Source organism: Coptis chinensis, chromosome 1, assembly GCF_015680905.1.
Source record: "Coptis chinensis isolate HL-2020 chromosome 1, ASM1568090v1, whole genome shotgun sequence".
Taxonomy (NCBI): Eukaryota; Viridiplantae; Streptophyta; class Magnoliopsida; order Ranunculales; family Ranunculaceae; genus Coptis; species Coptis chinensis.
Window position 1 is genome coordinate 62,729,814 of NC_141456.1, and position 17,343 is coordinate 62,747,156.

At 37.3% G+C, this 17,343-nt stretch overlaps 1 long non-coding RNA gene across 1 annotated transcript; it reads left to right on the plus strand.

The window, feature by feature from the left end:
• The first annotated feature begins 6,955 nt into the window (after positions 1-6,955).
• On the plus strand, positions 6,956-8,780 carry LOC147524886 (uncharacterized). Its single transcript, XR_015197472.1, has 3 exons — positions 6,956-7,047; positions 8,054-8,225; positions 8,489-8,780. It is a non-coding gene; the product is annotated as an uncharacterized LOC147524886 (long non-coding RNA).
• Positions 8,781-17,343: the final 8,563 nt, after the last annotated feature.

The following is a 17,343-nucleotide window of genomic DNA, read 5'->3' on the forward strand; positions in this document are numbered from 1 at the left end:
TTTGTCGATTTTTTGCGCTACTTCAAACTAAAATTGCCGCTTCGTTACCGGTCCGATTTTTGCGAATGATCTATGGAATGATCAGGAGAGAATTTCCAATCCACTGATACATAAAACACTCTATTCCAACTGTAGGCGACATATAAGAAGATGGAAAATGCCTCGAAATGCGTGCATGACGTAAGTTATGCGAACGAATGAAATCTAAATTCATAGATATTGTTAACCCGAATCGAAATACGATTAAACGGCCTAAGCAACACAAATGGAAAGTTGAACAATCAAGGACAGAAAAACGCACAACCCACCCCCAAACAAATTTTAGACAACGGAGTTTAGAAAATTTGTTTTAAAAGTGGGTCTCTTAAAGTCAGATTCCCAAGACTTCCTTAATTACTATTTTTATGATTTAGAATTTTTTTTTTATTTTATTTTATTTTTTTATGCATGGTGTTTACTATAAGAAAAACGAAAAGCAATAAAGACATATCACACCATAGAGGAACATGACTCAAAAATTGAGAAAACATGCAAGAGTGGAAAACATAAATTATGTTAATCGTGGACTTAGGATCCGGTACTTACAGCTACACACTCCCTAGGGAGGTTCCGGTTACCTGAATGGTGCACTAACCAATATATGGAAATGAAAGGAAGTACACTAACCAACAAAGGTTAGTCCTCATAGACAAGGTCCTGTAAAAGGACTTCCTCCACATCAGGAGACAATAGTTCATGAAAATGTTTCAACCGTTGGCCATTGACTTGAAAGGTACTGTTGTCCTTGGGATTTACCAAGGTGATTGCCCCGTAAGGGGTGACTTCAGTAACCAGAAAATGACCAGACCAACAGGTTTTCAATTTCCCTGGAAAAATAAGTAGACGGGAGTTGTAAAGCAAGACCTTTTGACCTACCACAAACTCTTTGCGCAAGATTTGCTTATCATGAACACGTTTCAAGTTAACTTTATAATCTTTCGCGAGATCATAAGAATCGCTACGGATTTCTTCAAGCTCATTCAATTGCAACTTGCGCTTGACACCTACCTCATCAAAATTAAAGTTAAGGCTTTTTATAGCCCACATAGCACGGTGCTCCAATTCAGCAGGCAAATGACAATGTTTCCCATATACAAGTCTAAAGGGAGACATACTTATAGGAGTTTTGAAAGCAGTCCTATATGCCCATAAGGCATCAGATAGACGCTTCGACCAGTCTTTCCTATCAGGGTTTACAGTTGTTTCTAAGATCTTTTTGATTTCTCTATTAGAAACTTCTACTTGTTCGCTAGTTTGTGGATGATACGGAGTTGCTACCTTATGTGTAACTCCATACTTTTTCACTAGAGATGCAATAACTCTGTTGCAAAAATGTGTTCCACCATCACTAATGATGGCTTTAGGAATGCCAAATTGACAGAAAATGTATTCCTTACCAAAAAAACACAACTGTCTTATGGTCATTGCTACGGCAAGCCATGGCCTTTATCCATTTAGACGTCCACGGCAACTAGAATATAAATGAAACTGTGGGAAACCAGAAAAGGACCCATGAAATCAATGCCCCATACGTCAAAAACTTCTACCACCATGATTCGATTTAATGGCATCATATTACGCTTCGTGATTCGCCCAAGTTGTTGGCAACGAGCACACGTCTTGCAATGCACTTGGGCATCTTTAAAAAGAGTAGGCCAATAAAACCCACATTGAAGAATTTTAGCAACTGTTTTCATACCACTAAAATGGCCACCACACTCTTTGTCATGGCAGATTGAGAGAACCTCATTATATTCCCACTGGGGAATACAACGATGAATAATCTGATCCGCACAATACTTAAAAAGGTAGCACTACTAAAAAAATGACTTGTGATGACGGCTTTTAGCCGTCATGAAACAGGTTTAATGACATTTTTTCGTTTAAAAAACAACCGTCATTATAGAGCCCGTCATAAAAGTTAACAAAAAACGTCATAAATTTGATGACGGATCTGGAGAAGCTGACATCAAAGCTCGAATTTAATATAACAAAAATTCATTTATAAACGTCATAACTGGATCTTTTTGCATGACATGTTTTACTTAACCGTCATAGTTTATTAGAAAAAGCGTCAAGAACTAAAACTTCGTTTATGACTGTTTTTATTTAAGTGTCACCCTGAGAAACAAAAGCGTCAAGAAATTAACACTAAAAACTGTCAATAATTGGTATGTAGCACGACAGTTCTTTGGAAGCCGTCATAACTTTTTTTTTCCTGTAAATCTGAAAATAAATTCCTATAAACCAATACATTCAGACACCTGACAACTGAAGTCCATTACGGAAACAATAATCATACTTTTATTACCAACATAAATCATTCCAAAAACTTATTCATATTACATGATTTATTCACGGATAAAAAAAATAAAATAACTCAAGCACTTGATTCAAAATCAAGTATCATAATCCAACAACAATTTATCATAATCCAAGTATCATAATGCAATTTATATAACCCATCCAACAAATTGCTAATCAACTGATCCATCTCATACAAACTTAATTGATCTACCATGTTATCTCACTTATAACCTAAAAAACAATATAAAGAAGAATGTGTTAGTTTGTTTAATAAGTAAACTAAAAATATAATCATATAACGACTTCTACAAGAGAAGATTAGCAAGGATTGTTGCAGAGACCTCTTTCAGCCGCGTGGGAAGCTGATTTGCACCACTAGTGAAAAGGTCCTTGACAAGTGGGGGTAGAATCCCTACTTCTATTAACACCTTTGCACCGCATCGAAGATGATATATGATTCAAAGCCTTCGCAGCTTCTCTTGATCTGCAGGTTGCTACTTCTCATGACGCGTTCACCGTGAAGAACCCACCCTTCTAGCAACAACAACCTTTACATCATTACTAAGAACCAGCTCACCAAGATATGCACCCATTGCTAACTTGGTTTCAAGTGGACTCGCACCAAATTTCAACCGCTAAGACTGGTATAAAAACTTTATGATATATACCAATATAAAAAATTATGTCATATTAACAAACTAAATTGACATTCAGGGATGCTCTTGGTGTACCTAAATCATTTAGGCAAAAAAAAAAAAAGTCAACAAGATAAACAAACACAACAAAGTCAAGTCAAGGCCAAGCCACATCTAAACAAGCCATTGACATAAATGTTGAAACAATGTAACTTTTTGATGTTTTATACACAAGTGTTGAAAAAATCGTAGTGGGATATACGACACTGAAAGAGGGAAAAAAATGAAGGAAGCAGTGAAACGAGATACTTTGATAAATAGATAATAACAAAGTGATTACTACATAGCTATGACAAATGCAACCGAAATACTACAAACAACCCAGATACAAGGAAAAAAAAGATATATATGTATTCAAGTAATGCTTATTTACCGGACACGCCATTTTGGTTCCACTCTCTTTTTCCTCACCCAATGCTAGTGTTTTGATCCCACTACAAAATCACTTTGCAAAACTAGTTAAAAATTATGTTCGTGACAATAATAGCTTACTTGTTCTTTACAAAATAATAATATGGGTGAAACTTGGAAGTTTTCCAGATAATCCAAGCCACGCACTAGCCATCAGTATCGTGTCTTCTTAGATAGTTAAACTACCAAAATCACTTTCAACTCAGTATCCTAGTAAACGATTAAGTGCTTTGTCAGAGCAAAACATAAAAAGAGTTTCAGAGTTGTGATGCACGGAGGTGCACAATTGAGGAATCTCCATATTGGACAACAATAGAATCTGCTTTAGGGCATTTGAAGACTAGGACGTCTCACTCTTCTATATACCTTAACTTTTCTCATTAATTAGAAACCACTCAGGAATTCAAACACCATTCACTTTCTTATCTAAATTTCAAACAACCGATATCCAAATTTTATGCATTATTAAGATAAAGGAACGAATAACCAATAATAATTAAAAAACGGAAATCACCGCTTAATGAAAAAAATCAAAATAAGACTTACTTGAACATCTCTGCAAAACTCATAGCTTCATAAATTCCGTTATTACATTTGTTAACCAGTATTCCGTGTTATTACACTTTATGTGCAATCACGTATGCCATCAATTGAACCATCATATTTGATGAAACATAAAACAATAGCGAAAAAAATTATATATAAAAAAAGAAAAATAAAATAAAAAAAAAATAAAACAAGAAAAATAAAAAAATGATTTTTTCAGATGAGATAAGAAGAATAGAAAACTTCAGTTCGTATTACCAAACACATGGGTTCATATTAGACATAAAGGTGTGCACAAGAAAAAAATAAACAGTTAGAAGCAAAATATGAGCATTCACCTGATCAATGTGTTGACTTTCTTTGTCTGAATGTCATACATCTTCTTGACTGCAGCCTTGATCTTCTTCTTGTCAGCACGAATATCAACAATGAATACCAGTGTGTTATTGTCCTCGATCTTCTTCATTGCAGATGCAAGGGAAGAGTCTTCTCTATCTCTCTGCATTTTGTTGTGATCCTTAGGATTAGACTTTACTCATTAAGTTTGTGTGTCGGGGAAGGATAGCAGGCAGAAAGACTAAGCTTAGGTGCGTCAAGCTCGTAGCATCTGAGAATAGTGCTTACTTTCCTGAAAGCTTAGTAAGGAGATTCACCCTTTGCCATGTATGGCAATTGATTTCTCTTTTGATCTTAGTTACCACCCCGTGGGTCCTTCAAAGCAGGCTATCTCCTACAAATCCGATGATCCCATATCACACAAGGTGTGAAGCCTTGTTCTGTAACATTGGGGCGTAACGGATTGACTATTGGGATAACTTTCACGGCTAAGACGATTAAAGGGTACTACAAGTGTTGTGATGAGATCTGTATTTCAGCTTGGTCGATCAAAGAGTCAGAGTCTCCTCTGTCTTAACAAAGAAAGATTTGCCAATCCTCTTAGGAATCGATCTAGACTAGCTGCCATAATGAGCTCAAGAGACAATCTGGAATCTTGAACCCATGCTGCAACTTTGGTGATAACATCCTCTGCCGGCTTGAAGTTAGGCCGCCAATTCCTTAGTCATGAGCGGATACTTCAAAATCTGATAGTGGTCGAGCTTGTTCCTCGGGGTTGCAGTGATGCGAGGGTACTTGGGGTCTCTCGCCTTTTTCAAAGTCTTTGGACGATGAAAGGTAACCTAGGTACATAACTTCTTGGCTTTCTTCTTTAGAGTTGACGCACCTGATTTCACTGCCTTATTGGTAGCCTTCAAGGCATGCGCCTTTGGGTCAGCCTTCTTTGTGGTAGAAACTGCGACTTTCACTGTGCGGCGTTGATGGAGGATGGAGAAGGGTCTGGTCATTGGAGAAGAAAGGTTTTGGGTTTTTCTGTCTCGTAAGTTTTAATTTTCTCAAATGAATCAATCTACTAAAAATACCCTTTTAGGATTTGTTTAATGCTTGGAAATAATAATGTAACATTAGATGCTAATATAATCTAACGGTATGGATTTGGAGTGAGATTGGAGTCTAAATAAGTGGAGTCTACCTAACAGCTACCATACCCTAATTGAATGCCATTTTTATTTGTTAAGTTGTTGACGGTTTAAGTGAAAGCGAAAATGGTCCAACCCAACCGGTGCCCAAAAATTGTGTGAAAGTTCACGGTTTATTCTATTGCTAATTTGACTGCTTTTAGAAACACCATCATATTTTTTGACGCTTGTGTCATACACGCGACATAATATTGTAACAACCGTCATAAAATTATTATATTTTCTTGACGCTTGTGTCATACACGACATAATGTTGCAACAGTCATCATAAATTTATTATATTTTCTTAACGATTGTCTCATACACGACATAATGTTGCAACAGCCGTCATAAATTTATTATATTTTCTTGACGCTTGTGTCATACACGATATAATGTTGCAATAGTCGTCATAAATTTATTATATTTTCTTGACGCTTATGTCATACACGACATAATGTTGCAATAGCTGTCATAAATTTATTATATTTTCTTAACGCTTATGTCATACACGACATAATATTGCAATAGCCGTCATAAAAATATTACTAAAACACCTATCTTGACGGTTTTTAACAAAGTCATCAAGATAGATAAAAAACAAGCGTCATAATATGTCATTTTTTTAGTAGTGTAGGGCTCATCCCAGTAGTATAGCTTAACTCTGGCCAAGAACTTCTTATGTTCATTTCTTGACCAATCAGCAGGAATAGTATCATACGTTAAATAATTCACAATGTCAGCATACCATGCACTACTAAAAAAATGACATATTATGACGCTTGTTTTTTGTCTATCTTGACGGTTTTGCGAAAAACCGTCAAGATAGGTGTTTTAGTAATATTTTTATGACGGCTATTGCAACATTATGTCGTGTATGACACAAGCGTCACGAAATTATAATAAATTTATGACGGCTATTGCAATATTATGTCATGTATGACACAAGCGTCAAAAAAATATAATAAATTTATGACGGTTGTTACAATATTATGTCGTGTATGACACAAACGTCAAGAAAATATAATAAATTTATGACGGCTGTTGCAACATTATGTCGTGTACGACACAAGCGTCAATAAAATATAATAATTTTATGACGGATATTGCAATATTATGTCGTGTATGACACAAATGTCAAGAAAATATGATGACATTTCTTAAAACAGCCAAATTAAAATAGAATAAACCGTCAACCTTCTTACAATTTTTTGGGCACTAGCTTTGGTCCATTTTGGATTTCAATTAAACCATTAACAATTTAACCAAAAGAAATAATACCAAAATCAATATACTCCTCACTAATTATTGAACCGTCAATAGACTCCTCAATTATGGAAACAGCTTTATCACGAGTTTTGACCGTGGGGTTAGGGCTTGACAATACCGTGGAACACTCAACATTTTGCCTTCCCCCAATCTTAAAAAAAAAAAAAAAAAAAAACGGTTTCTCCTTCCCAAGCCACCACCTAGCTTCGTCTCCCACCGCCACTTACCTTTTTATTCTTTTTCCTTCTATCTCTCACCTCAACAAGGTAAGTAAAGTAAAAATTTTATTTAAAGCACCGATTTTTTTTCTAGGGTTTTATTTTAAAATTGGAAGAAGCACGTTTTCAATTTTAATTCTTAGAATTTACTGAACGGGAGTTCTCTTATCCAAACGTGATTCTCCCTATTACTTTTGTATCTAGTTCACTGGAATTTCAGATCTACTGTAACACTCTCGAATTGAATTATCCTTTACTCTTTTCTCCTATTTTTTTTGGGCCTTCAGTTGGTTGTATCATATTGTATGTACACAAGTTCACAAGCGAAACTAGGATTAAAGTTTCTGGTGGTGATAAATTCGTGTGTTCATTTCGTAATGTCAGATAATAAAATGGTAGGAAATTAAGCAATTGAGAATGTTTTCTTCCAACTTTTACACAACATGGGAAGACCTTCCCGGTTCATGAATCAAGACGACTTCTCTGGCAGTTTTTGTGTCGCACAAGTATTAAATATCTATAGTCTTTGATTGTGCGTAACAATGACAATATGATTTCCTTCCTTTGATCTAATTCTAGCTAAAAGAACACTTCAGACTTCTGAAAGTCGCACTGCTAAAACAAATGTACTACAAATTTACAATGGCTGGAGATTTCCTTCAAACTCTATAGAAATAGTATAAGTAGTAACACACTAAAATCAGAAGCTATCCACCACTGGCCCTTCAACACAGACGCCTAGCTAGCTATTACAATTCTGTACTTATATTTGGTTTAATATGGAAGAGGAGGAAGCTGGGAGGGTCAAAGATTTGAACAGGGAAGAGGTTAGATAATGCAACATTACTTTTTCATTTTTATTCAAGTTATTTATATGATCAGATTTTGCGTTACCTTGAGTTGTACCCCATGCTTGTACTTATAAACTGTTTCATTGTCAAAGAAGTATTGGATCATATGTTGGATCATGGATTATGAGTTTGTTTGAAGTATGCAATTAATGTGTGATTGAGTAGTGAGAATATGTACAATTGATAATTTTTTGTATGTGCAGGCATTTTCATCGTTATTGTTTTATGACTTACGTTCCAGAGTCTCGGAGTAGTCTATGGAGACTTGGGCACATCTCCGTTGTACGTCTTCTATAATACATTCCCTTATGGAGTTAAGGATCCAGAGGATATAATTGGAGCTCTTTCTGCCCGCGTACACACACACACTAGCACGTATGTCTCACTCCAGAATTAAGATATCAATCATATATTTACTTTAGGTCATTCCCCAGAATTAAGCAGAGAATGTGTGTATCAACATAGTGCTCGAGTCAATGCCACCTCATAGAACAAGATGCCAACCAACCTATCTTCCTTTGGTTCCTATTGTAGTACTGTTTTTTTTTTGGGTTGTAAAGGACCTGCATTTTACTTCTGTAAATAAATAAGTTTTTTTCTAAGCCATTCATTAAAAACTCATATTATGTAATCTGCAGGTCACACTGGTTAATTTGGCTAAGAAAAATGAAGGCTTTATTGTTCCTGGGTATACACATATGCAAAGGGCCCAACCGATTCTCTTGCCACTAATCTTGTCTTATGTTGAGCAGGTAAGGGGAGGTTTCTTTGCCGTGCATATATTATATAATGTGTGGGCATCGATATAGTTTGTAATATGTCGTGAAGTTCTTGGCATTTGTTGCCTTTTTTACTAGTTTAAATGATACAACACCCCCCACTCAGACTAGAGTTACACACAAACTCTTATTGTAATTGAGCTTAGTATCTTGCCACTTGTTTTCACTTCCATGGCATTGTCGAATGTTGGTATTGGTGAGTCAATTTCCTATATATATTGACATATCGTCTGTTTTGCATAAAAGTTTGGCGCCTTGCTCTATGATTTCAGTCCACATGACCATGGTACAACAATCGACCGAGAACATTCAGACTCTCTTCACAAATGAGTTTAGCATCTTTTCCACTTGTTTTGAAACAAAATGTGAAATGGGTCCACTTGTACGTTCAGGACAGGAGCAAAAAAGATAGCTATACATCGCTAGTTGAAACTAAAATCTTGATTCAAGTACCTTGTTTGTTGTATTCTTTTTAAGGTACCAGTTGACTTTATCGTTGTCTTTATCAATTAACAATTATTTTGTTTGCTTGAGACTTGAAATGCTTACAAGGAACTAATCCACATAGCTTAGCTAGAACGCTAGTGTAGTAAATAATTTAATCAATAGCTTCAGATGCTTGCCTCACCACAATGTTGTGCATCCTAGTCGATGAAAGTGTTTCTCATTGCTAAAGTTAACAAGAAAATGAATGCATGGATCTTGCATTCAGATCTGTCTCTGCCCTTTTCCTACAACATTCAGTTTTTGAAAATGCTTGGAAAATGTGGGGTAGTTTACCATGTTTTACAGGTGAGTCAAATGTTGTCTTTCTGTTCATTTAGCTTCCACAGAAGTTAACTTTAGCAATATAAATGTTTTGTAGCTTGAGTGTGATCTTTGGATGCCTTACAAATGCGCAGAGGACGGCTTGAACTTTTGCCCTCTAGGTGCATGTGCTCAGGGGTACCGGGTCTTCCCATTGATAGATTTATGACCTCCAATGCTCTCGGATTTACCGCCTAATGAGGAACGGTATATGCTCACATAGTTTTTCTTCTTGCAATATATTGCTGCTTCTATCGATTGAATCCACAAGAGCAAATCGGTGATAAAAGATTACATTAATGAAAAAGGAAACGTAGCTAACAAGTGTGCCAAGTTCTTTACAAGACAGGGGAGCTAGTCCCGTAACTGCGGGGAGTTCGAGTTCTTTACAAGACAGATGGGAACTGTAGCTAACAAGTGTGCCAAGTTATACTATTTCTACTATATTGGCGGGGCGGCTGCCAAGTTATTAGTAGCTAGGCAGCTAAAGGCGTGTAGTTCAGTCGGTCGGTCGGGGCATGAAGCTACGTGTTCTATTTGCGGTCGTGAGACAGAGGTCAGAGGCAACTTGTTATATAGGTAGCCGTGCGTGTTAATAAATCTTCTTCTATACTAGTAGTAGCAGTAGTGGGTGAATCGGTTTCTTAGGTTATTAGGCTTAGTTTTTTTATTAGAAGGATAAGCACGGTTATTGTTGTTTGTCCCAACATCCGGCCGAGGTAGGCTACTAACTTGCTCGTTAGAAGTAGTTAACGAACGGAAATAAGGCCATTTGATGTCTATAAGTGAAGATTGGATGGATGCCCGCCCTCCTTCAATACTCAATGCGAGCCAGCACTCCTTCAATACTGACTCAAGACGCAAGTATTCATGGTGGTGGGACAGCCATATACCAAAGAATTCAAAATGGCTTCAGAAAATCTTACGGTATTGCTTTCCCATTACCGGTTTTGGCTACATTTCGTTTTTGAGAATGTTGCGTGTTCGATCCTTGTTACTGTTCATATAGATTAAAAAAAAAGTGCATTTGTCTGTTTTTCTAATGAGCGAGTCGCGAGGTTTTTTCCTTGCTAAAGGATTATATGATACAAAGGTTTAGCTGCGAGAGGTTTCAAATGCATTAGTTTGTCTATCTTTATCCATTGTCGATCCTTTCCATTTGCTCTCTCATCAATCGAAACCGGTTGTTGTGTTCTCAAGTCGTTTTATCATGAAATTGGTACCTCTTGGAAATTTGTATTCTTTTGTATCAAGGTTCAAAACACACTTTGGTTTTATATACTTGCTCGGTTGCACCATAAAGGCATATCGTGGAGACTAATCCAATCTGAAACTATAATGGGTTAGTAATGTTCACCGTAATGATATGGATTTCGATCAATGATGCACGTAATGGATTTCGATCAATGATGTTCACCGTAATGATATGGATTCCAAGGTCAAAGCAATGTTCAAGCTCATTGAAGAAGATGCAGATTCTTTTTGCGAGAAGGGGGCAGAGATGTACTACAAGAAACGCCCGTGAGCTAATGAAACCGGTCGAAGAGTTCTACCGAGCTTATCGTGCTTTTAGCGAAAGATCACGATCACGCCACAGAGCACTCCGTCGGGCCCATCGACCATGGTAGAAGCGTTTCCCAACCAAGTCCCCTTTGTAATGCCTCGATGATTCACCATCCTCCGCGAATCGAGACTAAACCGCGACACTCCCCGAGATGACCGCCGCCCCATGCGTGCATCCCTTGACCTTAATGATTTACGAAAGAATGCTTTGGTCCGCATCATCGCCCCGGTTTACCTCTGTTAGTAGAAATGGGGCATACTCGATGAATCGATCACTTTATAAGCAAAAGGGATTGAAGCGTTTCAATGAGTTGTTTGGATCGGGAGAAGGAAGGGTTAGAAAAGGCCTCCATTTTCATGATGATGACGAAATGGACTCGAGAGCCGAAATCTCAAGGCAAAGGTAGCTGCAGAGTCGGTAAGAGCAGTAAATGTTGAGACCGGGTTCAGACCCTAAAGGATGCCCTTGCAAAATTAGAAGCGAGAAAAGGAGTGAAGAGCTTAACGATTGGGCGAAACGGTTGCTTTTCTTGATCTTCCCTTCGATTGGCTTAACGGTTGCTGTGGGTTAGCCAATTTCACTCTGTCTCTTCATCTTCTTTTTCTTTCTTATCCGAAAGGAGTGAAAGGCTTCCCGTGGGGATCCCGAAATGTTTTTAGCTCTTTCTTTTTGATTCCTCTATGCCTAACAAAAACCGAGCAAACCATTTATAGAAGAATCAAAAAGCCTTCTTGCTCTTATCTTCCTCCTTCGTGTAGTAAAGGGATTGTAATAGGTAGCTAGCTTGAGTCCGACAGTCCCTCCCTTCTTGCTGATCCCGATTCTGATCCATTGGACTCTTAGCGGGAGGGAGATGGCCCTCCTTCATGGGTAATGCAGCGTCTAGTTCTTGTCCATTTTCCTTGCTTTGCTTCCTTTCCGTCCTTCTTTTCCGGAGTGTAATAAAAAGCCGTAAGCTTCTTGTTTTCACTTGCTAGTCTTAGATTGAATCATTCTCATTGCCTCTATCCCTATGAGTGAGTCATCCTTTTCTTCTAATGCTTTCGATTGGAAATTCTTTACTCTATCTCTTCTAGTATCGGTCGTATTTCACTAAAAAGAGTTACTGCCTCCAGTTAGGTTTTTTTTCCTTCTTACGGTTAGTTCATCTTTGATATGTCCTTGAGTCCAATGAGGCTAAAGAGTTAGAAGTCTTAGACTCCAAGAGCAAGTGGTCTAACCCGAACTACTAGTAACGGATTTGCCTCAATAATCTGAGTAAGGGGAATGGAACTCTTGTTTGAGAACTTTAGCTACGGACTTAGGTTAGCTAGCTCAGCTTCTCCTATGGCTATTTGGATTAAGGAAGTAGGGTAATGCACATACAAAGAGGCCTAATCTAATAATGGTGAGTCGAATCAGGTATTGCCGTTCCAAGGCTTTTATGCCACCTAAAGGCCTAAGATAGGAGAATGAGGTTCATGTTTAAGTATCCTCCGGGTTTTGCCTATATTCTTTGCTTTAGCGATTGAGTTCCCTTTTTCGAGTGGTAGCGCCTATACCTTTTAGTGCTTCGGCTAGTTAGTACATATCAGATATATCCTACAGTGGTGTACGTTATTTGGGGCTTAACCAATATGATTCTCTGTTATAGTTGATTGTATCTCTTTCGTTTAGTAGTTATTGACTTAGTGTGCTAACACATTGTTTGTGTATTTTTTTAATACTGTGTAAAAGTTGTTATATGATTATATTTTTAGTTTATTTATTAAACAAACTAACACATTCTTTTTCATATTGTTTTTTAGGTTAGAAGTGAGATAACACGGTAGCTCAATTAAGTTTGTTTGAGATAGATCGGTTGATTAGCAATTTGTTGGATGGGTTATGTAAATTACATTGTTGTTGGATTATGAGACTTGATTTTGAATCAAGTGCTTAAGTTATTTAATTTTTTTCTCCGTGAATAAATCATGTAATATGAACAAGTTCTTGGAATGATTTATGTTAGTAATAAAAGTATGATTCTTGTTTCCGTAATGGACTCTAGCTGTCAAGTGTCTGAATGTATTGGTGGTGTCGGAATGTATTGGTTTATAGGAATTTTCAGATTTACAGGAAAAAAAAAAAGTTATGACGACTTCCAAAGAACTGTCGTGTGGCATACCAATTCTTGACAGTTTTTAGTGTTAATTTCTTGACGCTTTTGTTTATCAGGATGACACTTAAATAAAAACAGTCATAAATGAAGGTTTATTTTTTGACACTTTTTCTAATAAATTATGACGGTTAAGTAAAACATGTCATGCAAAAGGATCCATTTATGACGTTTATAAATGAGTTTTTATCATATTAAATTCGAGCTTTGATGTCAGCTTCTCTAGAACCGTCATCAAAATTATGACGCTTTTGGTTAACTTTTATGACGGGCTCTATAATGACGGTGGTTTTTTTAATGAAAAAATATCATTAAACCTGTTTCATGACGGCTAAAAGCCGTCATCACAAGTCATTTTTTTAGTAGTGATGGTGCAGAAAAAATAGCATAAAGATCCTCATAAGGAAAAGAGTCCGGTATGGACTCAAAATCACTATCATCGTCATTTGTAAGTCTAGATAAGTGGTCAGCAACTACATTTTCGACCCCTCTTTTGTCCTTTATTTCTAACGTGAACTCTTGCAGGAGAAGAATCCATCGGATTAATCCCTGCTTAGCATCCTTCTTTGCGAGAAGGTACCTAAGGGCTGCATGGTTCATGTAAACTAGAGTCTTAGAACCAACCAAATAAGGACGAAACTTATCTAAAACATAAACGACAGCTAAGAATTCTTTTTCAATAGTTGTATAATTCATTTGAGCATCGTTTAAAGTTTTACTAGCATAATAAATAACAGTGGATTTATTATCTAGTTTCTGACCCAAGACAGCACCAACAACATAATCACTAGCATCACACATGAGTTCGAAAGGTTTAGACTAATCGGGAGGCTGTATAATGGGTGCAGAGGTTAAAGCGGCTTTTAAAGTTTCAAAAGCCTGTTTACAGTTAAAGTGAAAATCAAAGATGGTATCTTTTAGAAGCAGATTAGTTAAAGGCCTAGCTGTTTTTGAAAAATCTTTGGTAAAGCGCATATAAAAACATGCATGGCCTAGAAAGGCTCTAATATCACAGACAGTCCGTGGTATAGGTAGAGTCGCTATCTTATCTAGTTTGGCCTTATCTACTTCGATGCCATCACTAGATACAATGTGACCTAGCACGATTCCCTTTTTTACCATGAAATGACATTTTTCCCAATTCAAAACTAGACTCTTCTCTTCACACCGTGTCAAAACCTTAGATAGGTTAGACAGGCAGTCAGTGAAAGAGTTTCCATAGATAGAAAAATCATCCATGAATACTTCCATGAAACGCTCTACCATTTTACTAAATATATGAAGCATACACCGCTGGAAGGTACCAAGAGCATTACAAAGGCCAAAAGGCATTCGTTTATAGGCGTATGTTCCAAAAGGACATGTGAAGGTAGTCTTTTCTTGGTCATCAATATCAATAATAATTTGGAAATAGCCAGAGTAGCCATCCAAAAAATAGTAAAAAGCATGACCAGCTAGACGTTCTAGCATCTGATCTATAAAGGGTAAAGGAAAATGATCCGTTCGTGTCATGGCATTTAAACGTCTATAATCGATATAGATTCGCCATTTCATAGGACCATGTGTTGCAACATATTCACCCTTGATGTCGTCTAGGGACCAACCAATCGCAGAACGATGTTCCCTAATCACCCTGATCAAACGTGTCTCTTCCTCCTTAGATAACAGAGAAGATATATAATTACTGGATGACTACCATCCGGATCAAGTTGAATATATTTTAACTCAGAAAGAAGAGGTTTAAGCACTGGGGTGGAACGAATGTCGATAAATGCTTCTGGAGGGTCCTCATCTTGAGTAATGAATACTCGCTTAGGCAGCAAGTCTTCAAACTCAGTAGATGGAGCAACAGAAGGGTTTACGATAGGTGTAGACTCAAAGATGGTGTTGACTTCCTCTAAGTAGGAGTCATTGACAAAATCTGAACTTCCAAAGGAAAGGAATTTATGCATACGGTTTTTGGGAAACGTGTTGTTAAAATAATCTTGAGCTAAGCTCTCGATCATGCTAACCTCCCCATCTACAGACGAATCCGGTAACTGTTTCATCATTTTGAAAACATTTACCTCAACAAAAAGATGTCTAAAAGACAAGGACATCGAACCATTGCGGCAATTTATAAGCACGTTGGCAGTTGCCAAAAAGGGATGCCCTAAGATGATCGAAACAGAGTCGTTAACGACTTCCGTATCGAAGATAACAAAATCAGCAGGATAGTAGAAATCCTGAACCTTAACAAGCATGTTTTCAACCACACCCTTAGGATACTTAATAGACCGATCCGCTAATTGTAACGTCATTTGATTAGGTTGCATATCTTGTAGACCTATTTGTTTGTATAAATAATACGAGAGTAAGTTAACACTTGCCCCCAGGTCTAATAAAGCGGTGGTCATGTGGGAATCTCCTAAGGTGCATTGTGCAGTAGGACGACCAGGGTCCTTGTACTTAACGATTCCATTATGTTCTGATAAAGTTGGAAACTGTTCAATTAGGAAGGCGTCTTTAGGAATATTTGTCTTACGCCTAGTAGTGCACAACTCTTTAAGAAATTGAGCGTGGTGAGGTAACTTTTTAATTGCTTCAAGAAAAGGAAGGTTTATTGTTAGATTTTTGAAAACTTCCCTAATCTCATCGTAATTTGTATCCTTGTTCAACATAGCTAATCTCTGGGGAAACGGTGGTTTCTCTCTATATTTAGCGTATGGATCAACTGGATATCTAACATTGGCTTTCTATTTCTTAGGTTGTGGTTTAACTGGTACCTCTACAGGGGTAGGCTCTTCAGTTTCTATTTTGGTATCTAGTTCAATCTGCGGTGTAGGGACTATTTGTTGGGTAACTATAGGCATAGTTACGGCGTTATCAACCACTCTCCCAGAACGGAGAGTGGTGATGGCATTTAGCTCACCTACGTTTACATTTTCCGTACTAGTATTACCATTCACCTCAAAGGTTGTGTTTGTTGTTTTAGGATTAGGTATCGCTTAACCTGGAAACACACCTTTGGGTTGTACTTTCTCTTGTGCTAACTGCTGTAAGGAAAGTTGGATGGCTTGTAAAATCTGTTGTTGGGATTGCGTAAAGGTGTCAAAATGATCCGGTTGTGGAGTAGGATTTGTTAAAGGTTGTGTGACAGGAACTATGTCACGTTGATTATTAATGGGTGGGTTGTGATAGTTATTATTTACCGGAACGATATCTTTATTAGCATTATAATTATTATTGTTATAATTATTATAATTACTCTGACCTTGTCCTTGACGTGGTGGAGCTTGATTGTAATTGTTTGCTTACCTAACATTTTGATTATTAAACCCTGGAGGTGTTAATTGTTGATTATTTCTCCAACTAAGTTGGGATGTTGTCTCCAAGGGGTGTTAGGAATAGGATAACTATTAATTGAGCAAACGTTATCTTGTTGTGATGTTTATTGTTCTTAAGCTAGAGGATAATTAGAGTCGTGATGTTCAGAACTCAAACAGAAATTACATGGATTGGAGTTGGCATTCATGACGGGGATATGCTTTTGTTGAATAGAAATAGCCTCTACCGTTTTAGTGAGAGATTCGATTAAAGTTTTTAGCTCAGGATCGGGTTTCATCTCTAATATACCGACGGCCTTAACTGTTGTAGAAGAACTAGCAGAACGGGAGATATCGTCACTACCCCCCCCCCCCCCAGTTATTATTACGCTTGGTTTGATCTTCTAAAAATTTATAAGCCTCTGAGGCTCCTTTACTTAGGAAACTACCCCCATTCATTATGTCAAGGACTTCTTTATGGTGATGTTAAAGTCCTTTGAAAAAGGCACCAACTAACGTGTCTTTCGCGAGGTTATGGTGTGGACACTTTATAAAAAGATCGGTAAAACGATTCCAAACCTCTGAAAATGATTTATGAGGATTCTATCGAAAGAAATGAATCTTGGAAAGCATTTCGTCTATTTTCAAGGGTGGGTAAAACTGTTCCATAAATAGTTGAACAAGTTTGGCCCACGAGTCCACAGAATTAGGCGCTTGGGCAGTTAACCAAGATGCCGCCTTATCGGCTAGGGTGAAAGGGAATACCCTCAGTTTAATTTGTTCAGCACCAACCGTAGGATGATGGAATGTGGTAAGGACTTGTTCAATCCTACGCATGTAGTGATAAGGTTTTTCATGGTCTAACCCATGAAAAACGAGTAACAAATTAAATATATTTGGG